Source organism: Canis lupus, chromosome 2, assembly GCF_048164855.1.
Source record: "Canis lupus baileyi chromosome 2, mCanLup2.hap1, whole genome shotgun sequence".
Lineage (NCBI taxonomy): Eukaryota > Metazoa > Chordata > Mammalia > Carnivora > Canidae > Canis > Canis lupus.
This window is the reverse complement of record NC_132839.1, coordinates 17,420,294-17,437,871: the sequence shown is the minus strand read 5'-3', so window position 1 is coordinate 17,437,871 and position 17,578 is coordinate 17,420,294. Positions and strand designations below refer to the sequence as shown.

At 36.5% G+C, this 17,578-nt stretch overlaps 1 long non-coding RNA gene across 1 annotated transcript in view; it reads right to left on the bottom strand.

The window, feature by feature from the left end:
* Positions 1-17,578, bottom strand: part of LOC140613070 (uncharacterized) — a 658,442-nt gene that overhangs the window by 38,959 nt on the left and 601,905 nt on the right. Inside the window, exons 25-27 of the long non-coding RNA XR_012014181.1 lie at positions 13,203-13,291; positions 12,209-12,265; positions 10,661-10,763 (exon numbers count right to left, since the gene is read on the bottom strand). This is a non-coding gene — a long non-coding RNA (uncharacterized lncRNA). The remainder of the gene's footprint in view (positions 1-10,660; positions 10,764-12,208; positions 12,266-13,202; positions 13,292-17,578) is intronic.

The following is a 17,578-nucleotide window of genomic DNA, read 5'->3' as shown; positions in this document are numbered from 1 at the left end:
TGTCAATTGGCTGTTCACTGCTAAGACATTGGGAAGGATTCGTGTGACTCCAGAAAAACTGTCCCTGTGATTATATTCTGACCGCGATTTCAGCTATTGGAAAACTGCTGTGGTCACTACGTTGTAAATCCTATCCTTCCTGAATTCTCTTGGATCATGGTCTGAATGAAGCCTGGTCTACTAGCTTCCTGTTAATGGTATGAGCCTCATCACCCTGATATTCTTCCAATTAGCTCCCTTCCACTTTTGTTAACCAGGGTTGGTATCTGGTACTTATGAGGAAGAACCATTGCTGATATATAAAACGTGTGACTGTGAGAGGCAGTTTATAAGCAAGATAAGATGTGTGACATTGGGACTGGCATGGACAAAAATCCCAATGCGTCTTAAGAAAGGAAAAGTGGTGGCATCAGCTAACCAGGAACAGATAATAGACATAGTGACACCAGGTGTTCAGGAGAAGTGGTAGGACAGATGACAACCTGTAGGCAGGGAAAAGGGGCAAAATGTACTCAGGGGATGATGAATAGATTGACTTCATTGAAAGGGATTGCTCAGGGTACTCTTGCGACCACAAATATTTGTTTAGTATTTTCTACTATTGGGCGTTGCTGGAATACAGAGTTGTTAAGGTCAAGTACCTGCTCCCGAGGAGCACAAGAGCCAATCATCTCTTCAAGTAGAGAAGGATGCTCTTGGAGTGGGCTAATAAGAGATTTTTGACTACTGTTCTCTGAGGAAATAGTGACTTCTCTGAAGTAGATTTTTAATGCTACCAAAGCATTATTTACAGGTAGAAAGGGGAAATACATGCTAGATTTAAATAAATGCATTTAAAACTGTAATGAGCAGACGTTTGAAACCTTCAAGGGTAGCACTCCACGAAAATTGTGAGAATTTCTAGCTTCAATTGGTTTTCACTTTAACACTTGAAGTAAGTGTAAAAGCATTCATAAAAAAGATATATAACCTATATGTGAAGAAAAGTTTAATTTTACGATTGTGATAGCTTTATATGATTTTCTGAAAAATCCTTACTCATACCTCTGCTTCTGACAGATGTTAGCTAGTTTTTATTATTATTTTTTCCCCTTTAGGGCATAGGTAAAGCAAAAGCGACTTCTGTGGACCATCTTATTGTGAAAACAGTTTGTATCTTTCTTCTATATCTTGCTCTACTATGCATATTTAAAATTCTGTTAAGTGTAAAGAGCAACTTCCTACTTGGTAACCAAACTGAACCTTCCCACTGGAGGAACATAGTGGCAAACAGCCATATGTACCATAGTGGAACAGCTTCCCTATCTGACACAGTTGAGGAGATACACATTTTAAGCATCTCATCAAATGTGAAGTATGGACTACACACACAGACTACCTGTGCATAATCTCCGGGGCTGCAGAATAACTGCTCTATTTCACCCTAACTTGGGTGAAACAATTGTTTCACTGTTGGAATTAAGCAATGATGGCCATCTGGGTATTTATTTATTTAATCAATCTTTTGCAGTTCACATTTAGGTTGATTCTAGTTTAATCACCTGGATTATCTGATCATTTATTTTGGATAAATCCCAAGCAGTAGAATCGTTAGTATATATACGTTTTCAAGGTTTTTGACCTGTAGGGCATTTAATTTTTTTCCTTCAGAGGAATTATACCAATTTGTCCTCAAACAGCACTGTGTATGTGTGAGTCACTGCTACACTGTCTTTTGAACTTCACTCCTGGAGCCCAGGTGGAAGAAGAACATGGTTGGGTCATTCCAGTTGTTGCATGAGTGTCTAATCTGAGTTTCCATCCTCAGACAGAAAAGTAGTAAAGATTAAATTGTTAGGTTTTCAAAATCTTCTTTCTCTATTTCTCAATATTTGTTATATTAAGATTAAACATCTCCTTCACAAATTTTAAATAGTATAAATAGAAAATAACAAGCTTTACTAAAATATCATCCCAGAATTTTACTTCCCCATATGAGGTTCTCCATTCAGGATCTACCAATTTAACTATCTATCATCTATCTATCTATTGGCGCAAAGGGAAATTCAGGGTTTGGATATTTTCCACCTATACTCATCCTCACATCTGTACCTGTTCATTTTATTCCTTTTCCAGCAAGCCCTTCCTCCTCTCCCAGACCTAATCTAAACCTCCTTTCCTTCAATCTAGAGTACAAGTCCCATCTCTGCCATGCCACGTCCTTGGCTACCTGGATCTCAGTAATTATTTGCTCAACTCCTCAGCCCTGACACTGCATCATTATAACCTATAGGATGAACATTAGCTAAAATACAGTGAGTAATGCACTGGGGCTGAAAAGATTTCAGAAGGAAAGCATTTATCATCTACTATTTAAGAATGACTGTCAGCTGGGTATTTTATCACTTGAACACCTTGCTCTTTGTCATGAGAGAAAGAAGTTAACAGTTTTCATAAGAATAAATAGCTCGGGAAATAATCATCATATTCATAAACTATATGAGCCTTTCTATTATTTCATGATGATGGTGATCTACACAGGTTTTTATATTTTTAAGACCCTGGGTTTTTCCTTGAACTCTTACCAGGAATTGTCAAGATATGGCTGACCCATAGGTCATTATTTTTCAAAATAATTGGAATTCCTCAACTGTATAGTGAGTATCTTATTAAATATAAATGAAATGAAGAATTAAATATCTTCATTTTGAAAAGGCTCTAGTATGAAGTACTTGCTATTCATAACATAATTCTTCCTACTTTCTGACTATCATTAAGAAAAACTTTTCACACAGCTACTGAATAGTAATCTTTAATTTTGGGTCATTTGAGCTCTCCCCCATCAAAAAATTAAAAAAAAAAAAATAAAGAGATTCATTCTTTTAACATGCGCATATTTAATTTCACTTGTTAAAAGTTAAAAGTTGGCCTTCTGTTTCCTCTCACATTAAGTCTTTGTCTCATTTGGTGTCATATATAACTTCCATGCCCAGGGATTTCCTAATAACCAAAAGCAATATTAGACTGATCTTGTATTTTAAAATAATTTTATCTATGACTTTCAAGTTTAATAGCAATAAACCTGGAAGATTTTTAAAACCATTGTTTACTTAGTTTCTTTCACAAAGACCATTATAAAAGGCAGTAGAAATACAATTATTACAAATAAAGATTATACAAAAACACTTTCAGGTGTTGGATGTAATCATTTCTGTTTGGCCTTCTGAAATAAATGCATAAATGTTGCGGTTTAAGTTGTACCCACCATAGGTAAAAAATAAAAACAGAATGCAACAATTTTGTCCACCTATTTGTGCAAACATACTTCATATGTGACCGAGGAAAATTCTCATATGATCAGTTCATTAAATATTCCAAACATAGATTTCTTGAAGACTGAGTTGAAGTCCGTGTCTGACGAATGTTTTCCATCAAGTACTCTGCGTTTCCAAACTTAAAAGTAAAACAAATAATTTTTTCTATTTCCTTGTGAAATACACAGCATCCTTTCATATTCATTCTTTTAAGATTTTTTTTCCCTCATAGCAAGCAAAAGAAAAAAGATACAACCAGGAAATTAACTTTCTCCCATTTTTCTTGTTTTCTTTTGCTTGTGCTCTCTCCCTTCCCTCTTGGTTTCCCTGAAAGATTTGGAATGTATAGTAACACCTGCTGGGGTGGTAACAGCAGTTGATCTCGGCCTTAGTGGTGCCCTGTGCGCACTTAGAGTGGCACAGGTCACTGTCTCCATACTCCTTCCGTTCATCACATGGTCACGCCTGGCATCAGGAGGTTGGTCACTGTGAAACATCTTCATGCCCACCGTGGCAAGACCTACAAACTTGGGGCTCTAGGCAGTTGTGTCTCTTCCCAAGCCCAGTGGAACTGAGAATAGAATCTTTGTCCTTCCACTACAGATGGTCAACAGCCTGGAGTGTGCCAGTAATCTGAGAAGAGGCCAGACTTATTTTAATTACAAATTACTCCGTCACTTCACGTTTGTTATCCCTCTGTACCTGTAGTTCATGCACCGGACAACTTAATACACATTATTTAAATAATCATCAAACCCTTCCCCGTTTCAGCACTTTCCACCTTTCTCTAGAAAGCCTACCCGTTTGTAGGGATTTATAACCATAAGTGCCTGAAGTCAAGTTTCAGTTCTAGGAAATGTGGGGTAGATGCGACTTTAAAACAAACTGATCAGACATTGGAACAACAAAGACAGGAGGATTAAGGCAGTCTCTGAAGATGAAAGTGTAAAGAGATCTTGGGGGAAAATCGCTTGAGAGGAGCCTTTTAAAAATCAAACAGAAAAACTCTCATCAGTGGTCTCTCTCTTTTTTTTTTTTTAATGTTAGCAACATGTGCAAGGAGTTTTATTTATCAAGTCAGTCTTTAAATAAATTGTTTAAAAAGAAGTGAAAAGCAGGTTCGTAACCCTTCAGCAGTTTCCCCAAAGTTATTTAGCATTATTGTCACTAAAAAAACACTTCATAATTTCAGAACATTTTCCAGCAAAAATACATGGAACTGAAGGGAAACCCATGTGCCCATGTGGAAATACTTAGCTGCTTCTCCTATATTGAACTATGTGCATTCACAGGGAACACATGACATATTGCCTTGTTATGTATACACTTTTTTGTTTAACAATGCCAAAAAGTGATAACTTGGAGACAGAATTATGCTGACAGTCACCTGTCATTCATTGTCCTTTATTCTGACAACCTCAGGCATTCAGGCATGGATTTATGGGTTTTCCCCCCTTTTGCTTTATTTTTAAAGGGGTTGGGGGATGGGGGAAAATATCAGAGGATTCAGTCCTGAATAGACTTTTGTTTTGCTCTTTCTTTTACCTCTTGACTGTGTCAAATGCACTGTGTCTCTCATGCAGTTTCTCTCTTTAGAGAGCCTCGGCTGGGCCAGCTAGTTAGTATTCAGAGACAAGGCAAAGAGGATAAAATTCTTCTCTCTGCTTGCTGAGACCGCAAATAAGCAATTAGACTAAAAGCAATGTATTGGAGAAAGAAGGCCATCGCAGACATCATTGTTGACTGGAACCTGCCAATATAACTTTAAAATCGTAAAAACTTCCTAGCACGGAGAAATAGTCACTTAGAGGCACATAAGTTGGTTAAGACACTAAGTCGGTATTTGCTACAGACATTTCTGCTGTGTAATGTACTCTGTGAACTGTAAGATTTTCCATTTAATCTTGTTTACTTATTGTAATGAGAAACAAATGGGTGAAATTAGCAATGGTGATAGAAAATTCAACCTTTTATTGTATTGCATGTTATGAAAACATTTTCTAGATTGGCATGTTGCTCCCATTTTCATTTGAGCTCACTTTAAAGGACTGTAATGGAGGTCTGAAGGTTACAAACTGTTTTATGTCTGACCAAGCAATATCATATATCTCTGCTGAAGAGTTATATGAGACATTTAAAACAATATATGCCAGCCTTTTGCTAGGTATCAATGATTGCACGTGAGGTCATTCTTAAGGCTATTCTTCTTCCCTTGAATATCGAGATTGCATCCTGAGGTTCTAGTAGTGGATGCATTTCCTATGCAAATGCTCAAATGCAGCTACTCATTACATTAGGATCACCTGATTCCATATTGTGATAGACCAATCTCCAGTGAGCCTTCAAGATTGTCCCAAGTGATGGGAGGTAGCAAGTAGACCTTCCTGATTTGGTGTATTGAACCCATCCCTTTTCCTTTTTCCACCCCCATCTTGCCAAAAAACATTTCCCAAAAGTTGAGAAATGCTAGCCTGATGAATTTATTTTTACATTTTCTAAGCCAGGAAAAAGAAAGGAATCTGGATTATTGACATTCTTTACCGGAACTACAGTAGACTAGAGTTAGCAGAAAAAACTGCTAATCATCACAGTTTTCGTGTTGGAAGCAATTTGCCTATAATTAGTAAGTTGATAAATACCAACAAAATGGGTGCTAAAACGAACAACTCTTGTGCTGAGAGACATTTGACTCTACATTACACTTTGCATTTTTATATATGCAGCATTACATTTTGTTACAAAGAGCGACAACTTTAGTGGCAGCTGAAGCACTCTCATCTGTCTTCTGAAGGAAAGCAGACATACATCTTAATATAACAACTTCTTTTATAAAACATATCTTTTTTTTTTTGAGGAGTAAGCAAGGCAAGGATAAGGAAAGAAGTGCGTATTTTATTTATTTTATATAAAATCGTAGCAAAAGATGGAAGACTTATTTTGCTAGATAATGAAATGCCATAGCACATAAGATTAAAGATTAAAGATTAGAGTCCCCACCCAGGGACTCGGGGTATATTCTTCATTGGTAATACCAAATTCACACTTGTTTGTAGATATTTCTTTTCTGCATTTCGTGTGAAATGATTGTGGTAGGAAATGTTCCAACTCCATTTAGAATCCAGCTCATGACCATTCTTGTTCGATTCAAACAAGGAAATGTGCGTGGTATACCCATACGTGACACAAATGTTTAATCCCAACAAACAAGACATGGTATACTGTAATCTTTAAAACCAAATATGTTTGCATGTCTGAAATGTTTTAAGAGAGCACTAGCTTTTGCGAGGGTCTAAATCACAACAGCTATGCTATACATAATAAATAAAAGAATATGATAGCCTTATCAGTGATATGCTGAAATTCTGACTCTCATTGTTATCAGAAAACATAATATCACAATAAGTTTGATCTATATTATCTGACAGAACAGAAGAGATTATCCTAAAAAGAATTGTGAGGGTGTAAATAAAAAAAAAAAATCTTTATCTGAATGTGATTGAGAAAACACTACATCTTTCTAGTGCTTTTTAGAAGTCTGCTGTTTACATCTGTGATATAATTTTAGGAGCATCGTTATCTACAGCCACTTCCTAGGTAACTTGATTAGCACATGTGTCCTTAGCCTAACAGACCATGTGGTAAACGGATTGATCGCTCATTTTCAAGCATCTTTTAATCTAACCCTTAAACTATATTCCTGTACTTTAATACATTCGACTAAGTTTGCTTTCCCTTTCCTTTTAAACAGCACACCTTTGGTATTCCTACATACCGAACAGAGACAGGAAGAGATGACCCCTGGCAAAACAAATGCATGTTTTCCTTCCCCTTTTCAGAACATTCTCTAGTGGGTGGTAAAATATTTAAGCCATTTCAAAGTCATGTAAACTATCCCAAATATGTCAGGGGAAGAAGCAGAGGCTGCAATTCATTATTTTTCTGCAAGGAGTCAACATGAAAGAGAACATTTTAAAGGGCCAAATAGCTTTGTTTTACTTTACAGTTCATATCAGTAATTTCATACCATGAGCATTTTGCTTATTTGAGATACAGCATGTCTTTGATCAGTAACAGATTGATCATCATGGAATAAAAAAGCCGAGATTTTGAGGAGGTATATATTGTGGTTATCTGTAGAGCACATGTACCATCTAATTTATTATTATTATTGATAGTATTATTACTTTTATTATCATTATAGTTTTCCTTCATAACCAATGTAGTTGAAGCCCGGGCTTCAACTCATTGGGCCTATCTGGTTTTAATGATGGCTTATTATAAGATGAGATCAAGATTCATTTTGTTAATGTAAATTGGTTCATGGTGTGCTATTTGACAAAAAAAAAAAAAAAAAACACAAATAAATGTTTTCACATCGAAATGTAATCTTATGACTCCTTTTTCAAAGCCTTTCTCTTACCTATTTTCCAAGATCAAGAACAAGCTATTTAAAGAGAGTCTGAAAAAATAATAATAAATAATAAATAAATAAATAAATAAATAAATAAATAAATAAATAAAGAGAGTCTGAGATTAAAGAGTGAAGCTATGCAACTTGGATCTGGTCCATTTTGCTGCCATTTTTATCACCAATATTATTTCATTTATTATCGGTCCTCTTCTCTCTATAGAAGACTCCGTTTAAGAGATGGTGGTATTTTGCGCATTGGCATTTAACCGAACTGGGCAGAATATGTATTCCTTTGTGAAACAAAGTTACAGATAGCGAGCTGCAAGTGTCTGTCTTTGTGCTTGGTTTAGTCCCAACCTTTTTTTGCCATTCAAAAACAATGCTGACACATGCATGAAATGCCAAATAGCATTAGTGTAATAAAGGAGTTAAACCAAACCCAAAGCACGGTCATATATTAAATTGTTTTTAAAAATACTGACCTAAGCACCTCTATGAGATGTTATTAGTAAAATTTGAAGAAGAAGAAAAAAGACATTTGGAAGTGAGATGTGCTCTCCTTTGTAGCCTGTATAATTGCTGATTTGCCATCATGTTTGCTTGCGATGCCTTTGTCAGATATTATTTCATGTCTCTTTGTCAAAGGAGAGGTTTTGAAGCCTTTTTTTCTGCATCTGGGCAGCTGCTGTTCAGGGCTCAGACCAAGCCTCCCAGGGCTACAGCAATGTGTCCAAAAAGCTTTTGGTAAAAAAATCTTTTAAGCAGGCCCTCATTTCCACTCACCAGGTCAACGCATATGTTTTACCAAAAGAAAAATTCTAACATTTCAACATCGACTTCAAACACCATAAGTGGAACTTAGTGATGATTTTTCATTAAGACTTCGTGTTGAATAACTCTTGCTCACCCCCATACCGGGGGAAATCTAAGGCAACTGTTATGTCACCTTCCCTGGTAAGTGGTGATTGTCGAGAATTTGATGATTTATCAGGCTTTTCTAACAATGGTTGGCATTTCTAAGTAGATACCTCCCAACACATAGTAAGTCCATACAGAGTCAGAGGGAGTAGAAAGAAGTTTATTTTTCCACCCATTTACTTCTTCCTGGGGTGTTAAGCAAAGAGGCTATGGTAAAGCTTTTCATATCAGCAAGCAAAAACGGGAAAAGAAATAACTGTGGAACATACAATAATAGGACTGTTTCCTGCACAAATCCAGCTACGAGGAGAACTATTCAATTAGGCCTCACGGTTACTTTTAATGAGGGTTGTTGTGGAATAAGTGGAAGCATCTGTTACCCATGAACCACCGCAGTGGCTACACAAGAAAACACAGTTCTCTCTTCTATTGATTGGGACTGGTCTTCACGGAACATTCTTATTAGTATGCTTAGAACAACCATGCAAATCTCTAAACCAAATTAATTATTCTTGGCATTCCCCAGAGATAATCCCACAGTCATTTTTTACCAAAGTCAGGGAGCAAGGGAACCCTTTTTCTGTACATATTTTACTATGGTTAGCGATGCCTAATCGTCCTACTGTATGTTGCCCGATTTTACCAGCTACAGTCTGAATTCATTCCCATCCTCTCCTTAAAAGTTTGAAACCCCCTAGTGACAGGAATATTAATGTGCCAACACTGTCATATCTATTTCAGCTCATACATATGCAATGTCTTTGTTTTCAAAGATTTATGTCAGACTTTGCTGAAGTGAGGTATCCTACCATTTTAGATAATAGCATGCCAAAGTGATGTTATCAGCCACATTCAGCACTCACTCAAGCAAACGGGAGGAGCATCCATTCCTTCATGGCTTAAACTCATAGAAACTGTTATTTATCCTTATTTGATGAGAAAATCTTTCAGGGGGAAACGGTGTATTTTTAGGCGAAGATTATGGCCATCCTGTGGATTATCTTTTAATTAAGAATGGATGATTTGTGCCCACTCTGCTGTAGCAAACGTCTTGCTGCTAATGAAGTTTAAAAAGACTTACTTTATTTAATTACAGCTAATCACCAGGGTAAAATGTGGAATTTTCTTTGATCCTACATGTATTGTGGTAATCCCTTTGGCAGATAGCATCTCCTCAAAATATTTTGAGTTTTTTTTGGCGGTCACATCTTAGCAGAAGGTGGAACCACCTTACGCTGAAGGATTTCTTTCACTCCCTCTGTAGTTGCCTACCCTGGCATAAAAATTACATGAAATTTTCTTACAAGTCAAGATGCTCCTTTAGACAGAGAGCGTTGAAGCCTCCCAGTGTTTGAATCTTTTACTTTGTCTAATATCCAGAATAGGGTTCTTTTCTCTTGCTCGATGATTTAATTCAACCAACATTATTGGGCAATGTGAACGTGCCCGGCACTGTGCCGAGCAATGGGACTAGAAACATAAAGAGAACACAGACCCACAATAAACCAACCTCTACAGATGAACTGTGCTCACTTTCTACTGCATGCATTCCATGTGGACATAAATATGCAAATGTGCTTTCAACCCAGCGGTTGCTCTGTCTTTGGTTTAAAACCAGGAATTGCTTCGCCTTCAGTTTGGTTTGTTTCTAATCATCAGAATTTGCTCACTTGAGCCTTCTAAGAAAAAGCAGGGCTCTACTTTTTAGTTTGTCCTTCAATCTCTTCCCTTTGGAATCAAGTACAATATGTTAACCCCCTTCATTCCTTCCTGAATCCCAAAGAAAATTATTTGTAAGAATACATATCAAGCCAGTTCTAATTCTAGGTGATGTCTGTCTCTGACTTTTCATCTTTATAAACACCAACCTTAATCACATCCGCTAAAGGGAAAAGGCAAACCTTGGATATGCTTCCTTTATTTACTCTTCTGATTATAAATTATTTTTTGGAAGTGTGAACCCATCCCCAAAACTAATTAGCATGGTTTACGTTTTTAATCTCAAAGACATCGTCCTGCTTTTCCAAAAAAAAATTACCTTCTTCTCCTTTTTCTGTTTTTATTCTGTAATCTTCTGTCCTTTTGATGCAGACAATGTAGGCTTGTTTGGCATAAAGGCCCCGAAGGGCAAGGTTGGCTCCCTGAGGAAGAGAAGAAAAACTGTCTGTCAGTGGGCGGCAGAAGAGGGGACCAGCCTGACCTACTCCACCCCAACCGCCCACACTCACTCAGAGATGGGGTCACAACAGCATCTGAACAGAGTAGATGGGCTGGTTTTTTTAGAAAACAAAACTTTCCTGGAAAATGACTGTGTCTAAACTAATCAAAACGAAAGAAATATAGGTCTTGGTACAACTTTTTCATGACTTTCCAATTGGCTGATTTCAAGAACATAAAAATGAAAACCCAGCAGTACCCCCAAACAGAATCCTCACCCAGGTAAATCATTACCTTTGAAACAATATAAATAATCTATTAACTCATTACTCTATCATTTTCAACTTAAAAAGAAGAAAAAAATCTTCTGGGCAGAACTATTTGCTCACATCTCCAAATATTTTCTACTCTGTTTAACAAATGTGAGTTTCTATGAATTCTTCTGGTTTGCCAGGATGTGAGCAGATTTCAAGTAGGTTTGTTGTGAAATCAGTGCAAGGTCTCTACTTCACACCTAGGGTTCCATTATCACACGGCAATGAGAACTCCCTTCCCACCATCTGCATCTGAGCGCTAGAACAGATCCCGCCCTTGCATCCTTCACACTGCCCCACACCCAGGTGGTAACTGCTCTGCCACTTTACCCAGAACTCTCCGCATCCTAGTAGTAGACATTTAGACTCACAAAGTCATTAAGATTAGAGGAAGTTCTTCAAAAGTGCAATTCATGCCTTAAAAAAAAAATTAAACATTACAAAGTAGGAGAAGCAAAACAAAATTTGTGGTAAGTTCCTGTAATATATTAAACATCTGCAGTTTTGTCTCTATGGGGATGTGGGGTTGTGCTGAAGTCACATCCTGATAACATCTGCACATCACTGATAGCTTTTGCTTTATTCTTTCTGGTCCGCTGATGAGAGATTCTTTAACATCCCTTCAGTCATCAAGACCCCAGTTGAATTTCTTTGCTTGTGACAGCCTTAAAGGTGGTCTCATTTACATTTGCGAAAATGTCACAATATAGAAAGATATTTTCAGTTTGATGTTTCATCCCTTCCTTTTTTTATCCGGATGCTAGTTTTAGCTTTTCAAATGAATGTCGATCTCAAAATAGATTTTCCATGAAATATATTTTGTCTGATTTTTGAAACACCATGTCTACAGCGGAAGATTTTTTTTTTTCCCAAAAAAGTTTTCAACGAGGAATGGCACCTCTGCTTCTGCTTGTACTGCGGGAACAGCTGTGTGCCATGTAGGGGCTAGCTGGTTTGACACCCAGTAACACAGCACGTACCAGCTATTATAAAAGGTCAGGTATTGACAGGATCAGAGTTTCTTTTGCTTCCCTAATGATCTCAATTACATCTGAGCTGAGTAAATAGTCAATAAGCAATATCATTAACATATGTAGAAAAAGCATTTATCTTACATTTCCAAGATGATTGGCAACGCCCTGTGAGGCTCCAGGAGGTCTTTGAGATTCCAGCTGTTTTAAAAGAAGATGGGACCATGAGAAGTAACATTGAGTATTTACCTAAGTAATCCTAACATATCTGAAAGGATTATTTATAATGCTAAATACATCATTTTTGATGCAACCAGCCATCAGTTAAAGGCAATATAGAAGATAACTTTACTGAGACCTATTACTTATAAATTTGAAAAGGATTACTTGGTTTTGAGCATTAATTTTCTTCATCAGTTTAGTGATTTTTCCTTACCTACCTGGAATTCACAGAGTTGAATAAATTGCTTTGCTGGCATTCTTTCTAAGAGTTGAGATCTTATTCATAAAACATACCCTTTTTTAATCTCAAAATATTTAGCATTTTTTTATATCATTTATTTCTTTTTTTTATATATATATCATTTATTTCTAATGTAATCCTATTGTGGTTAGAGAATATACTCTGGACAATTTCCCTTTTTAAAAAAAATGTGTTGATACTTATTTTTCAGTCTACACTATTGTCTACCTTGGTCAGCTTCCCATATATACGTGAAAAGAAAGTGTATCCTGCAGTGTTGGGTGAAATGTTTTATAAAATACTGTTTCAGCCAAGACTATTGACAGTACCAAAAGTTCTCTACCCTTATCAAATTTTTTTGTCTATATGTTCTATCAATTATTAAGAGTAGAGTATTAAAAATGCCCAACTATGATTGTGGATTTAAGTACATCTTCGCTTCACAGATTTTGAGACTTGTATTTGTATTAGACAAATACACATTAAAAATGTCTTCCTGATAAACCGACCCTTTTATCATTATGAAATGCCCGCTTTATTTCTGGCACTACTCCTTGTCTTGAAGTCACTTAGTCTGATATTAATATAACCACACAGTGAGGAAACACAGATTTTATTTTTAAGTGTCTGGCTACATTTGTGGGTCAAATACTTAGAAGGAGTGCATCAACTTACCCGTCACCTTGCATTCCCATAAATATCAACCACAGGGGTGAATTTATCCTTTCACATCTGTAACACATAGCCTTCTAAGACAGGAGCAACTAGGGAAAGAAAAATCAACTAAGTGCAAAATAAGTGAGAATATGATACAAAATAAATCAAAATATAGTCTTTATTGCTCAGAAAACTTCTATCTGTGATTTTTAGAATGATTTTAATATCTCCTAAAATTTTCAACTCAGTTATGAGCTGTTGTGAGTTGAATAGCATCCCCTCAAAATCCATATCCACTCAAAACCTCAGAACCTGGCAGCCCTGGTGGCTCAGCGGTTTAGCGCCTGCCTTCAGCCCAGGGCGTGATCCTGGAGACCCGGGATCGAGTCCCACATCAGGCTCCCTACATGGAGCCTGCTTCTCCCTCTGCCTGTGTCTCTGCCTCTCTCTCTCTCTCTTTCATTCTGTGTCACTCATGAATAAATAAGTAAAATCTTTAAAAAACAAAAACAAAAAAACCCCAAAAACCTCAGAACCTTATTTGGAAAGAGTATACCTGATTTTTCCCTACCCCCTTAGATAAAACGTTCTTCTTGCCTTTACACTCACACAGAAAAATATTTTTATAGATTAAAAAAAATAGTACTGTGCAACATGTTCATACTATTATAGTAATTCCGCTTCAAGTTTGGCCAAAGATGTATATTAAATATCAAGTGACCTTGATATACATAAGAGAGAAATCATAAAATTATAATATTGACAACAATACTAATAAAATGCAAATTACTGCTAGAGGTCTTTGAATTTTGTAGGGAACATCTCTTCAAAGTCGATTATCAAGGTAGTGTCTCCAGAATATGTAGAACACAAGTTCCCAAGTCTCAAGAGGCACGACCTTGGCCCAGTCCTCCAGTTTCCAGAAAATTCAAGTTCTTCATATGTAATTGAGGGACATAACAGGCTTTCAAATATAACTTTGAAAGCCTGTCTTGTCAATTTTTAGTTGCACCTAGTAGGAAACAGGCCAGTGTTGCCCTATTCATGCTTTTGCAGTGTTGATTCTTGTTGTTCAGCCTGGTGTAACCTCTGAATGATGAGAAATCTGGCAAAGCCTGCTGTCCAGTTTCCTTGCAAATCCATTTTTGGTCACAGTACTTATCAAGTAAAGCTCACACTTCAGTTGCAAGTATGAGTCTGTGTCAGGCATGTAGTTCACATGTCTTTCACCTCATAAGCATTTGGATTAACTTTTAGATTTTGCTCTCATGTGAGTAATTGAGATCCCCTAATGCCAGAACGTGCCAACTACTACTACCATTCCTGGACTTGATTTTGAGGTATTTGGCAAATTTATCCAAGGACTCTTCCATTCTCAGACTACAGCCTATATTTGTGATTCTGTCAAGGCAGTATAAATGCAATTCACTAAAGTTTAATGGGGGATTGATGGTTCTTAACAAACCTACAGACATCCTGGGAGATAAATTACCTGTGTTATTCTTGATTCTTTTAGGAGAACATTTACAACATACGTCTATCTTTTACTGTCACCTTTGGTGATCTTTTCTAATCTAATTAATTTTTGCCTCTTTAGTTTGCGGGTTTCAAACAAAAATATAGATTTGGTTGCAAATTCTTCATTTCTATTGATAATGTCCTTTTTGACATTTTTTCTTTACCAAGTTCCTTTGACCCCATCCACAGTCTCCTGATCTCTTCTTGCTTCTCTGATTACTCTTGATTCTTTCTCTGCATTTCCCTGTTTTTTTCCCTTTCCCCTAAGATTAGGTTTCTTCTCATAGATAGATCTAAGCTTTTTTTTCTTCCTTTTATAGTTTCAACAATGACTTTGGGGACACCTCAGTGCAGATGACTCCCAAATCTATACAATATTGAAAAACTTAACTATTATTTCTAATAAATCTCTTCTACTTATGCTTTATATTTCAACAAGTCTCAAAGCCTCATACATTTCTGAATCACTATTCATTCCCTTACATTCAGCTTTCACATGCTGTATGTAATTTAACCTCCAAATATTTTTTGAAAGCATTCCTTTCTCCCCATTTTTACTGTGAAGGTCATATTGCCAGCAGTGTGCCATATGTCATTCACCCTCAACAAAAAATGTGTATGTGTATATATGCACGTGAAAACATACATGTATTTATTATAAATGTTATCAATATAAAGGATGTGTAGCACACAATTTAAAAATTATAATAAAATATATACTATTCTTTGTTGTAAATTTCACAGATCCAGTTCATTCTTACAAAGTTCATTTATTGATTTTCACCAAACTCTCATACCCAGAGCCAATCAACAATTACAATTGATGACCTAATGAAGTTCTGCTATAAACATTCCAAAACAATAAAGGCATATGTAGGAACTTCACTCATTCAGTAATAACATGGCAACTTCTGGACAATAACATTTTATTTTATTATTTTTTTAAAGATTTTATTTATTTATTAATGAGAGAGAGAGAGAAACAGAGAGAGAGAGAGAAAGACAGGCAGAGGGAGAAGCAGGCTCCATGCAGGGAGCCCGACGTGGGACTCGACCCCGGGTCCCAGGATCAGGCCCTGGGCTGAAGGCAGCGCTAAACCGCTGAGCTACCTGGGCTGCCCTAGACAATAATATTTTATTAGAAAAATATCCTATGAATTTTTGTGCTATTCACAATGGAATGACTATAGACATGACATATTTTAAGTTTAATCTGCATTATTAAAATTTTCTTCATTACTTTCTTAAGTTGAGACAATAAACACTCTAAAAAATCAAGTCATGATTATAGTATTTGCCAATCACTGTAATGTAAATACTCTGTCATGACTAATTTCAAGCTACCATCATAATGTCACTAAAACTGAGTTAGGAAGAGACGTGCAATACTACAGCACTTTAGCTTGTGTACAATGCAGATATGCATTACCTGAAATGCATAGATAATAGTTAAGTATGAGTACTTTTGAGTATTTATTACCTTTATTTTTAATAGGAATTATTTAATTGGAAGTTCACTTTTAATAATGATTGTGTATAAACACTCACAAAATTCCTGAAAACTCAGCAATTGGCGCTCACTAGCAAGTACAGGCTGACTCCAGAACAGCACTGTTTATTGTACATCTAGCCTGAGCAATGATTTCCTAACTAGTCCTTTTCTTTTCTTATTACGAAGCCATCTTACATATAGTTTTCAGATGACACATAGATGCATGACTCCTATTCAAACATTCAGAATATTTCCCATTCTTAAGAGAATAAAGCCTGAACCTTAGACTGACATTTGGGAATCTAGGTCTGGACCTTCTAAATATCCCTCACCTCTCAACTTCTTGTTATAATTCACTCTGCCCACACTTAAATTCTCACTGTTTCCAAGATACTTTCTATATTCTTAAGCAGTAGTTTCGCCCAAGATTTTTTTCTCTTTCCATCCTTGCGCGTTCAAATCCTATACACACCACAAGATCAATTAAAAATTCAGATTCTGTGTGAATTTTCCCCTCTCTCAATCTGGAAATAACTTGTTCTTTTGCTTCTCTCATCACAGCACTCATTTTTCTACCTTGTATCCACTTTCACTGCATTTTTTTGATGTGTAAGAGAGTATTGTCATTACTGAAAATATATACTTTGTTCTAATGAAACTCGGTTTACAGAAGAGTATAGCAAGGCCACAGTTACAAGACAGTATGCTAACTGCTACTGTGAAGGACTGCACCTTAGGCTACTAGTCAAGCAGAGAAAAAGGGAAAAACATTGTAAGAGGCTCAGCCAATTTCGGCAGTCTCCCACCCCCGAAGGAAAAGTCTATCGGATGCACAGATATGGCAGGAGTGCAGGGCACACAGAGGGCAAGAAATGAGGTGTGAAAGCTCGGCAGAAACCTTCTATGGCAACAAGCTCGAACTTCATTCTGTGGGAAATTGAGAACTTTCAAATGATTGTGTTCTCAAGTAACTATCACTTTGACAGCTGTATGGAGGGTGGATTGAAAAGATGAAAGATTAGGAAGGGAAGACCAGACAGAGTCTTTTGAAGCAATTTTGGAAAGAGGACTGCTAAAGCACTGAATTCAGGTAGTGACCGAGAAATGGGAACTTAGCTAAAATTAAGATTATTTAGTGACTGGATGTTTGAATGAGAAGGAAGAGTCAAACGGCCTTCTGGTTTATGTCTTTGTTCAATGGATGGGCAGTGATACCTTTTCCTTAGTAGGTGGGATAATCATATAATTGACCATTCAAAGCTGGACAGGTTTAAGAGCTAAGGAAGATGCAAAAAATAATGGGAATTATAGAATTTTAAAATTATTTTGCTTTGGCTAATTAGCTGTTCTTATTTTATTGGTGGGGCTATGCAGCAGATCTATC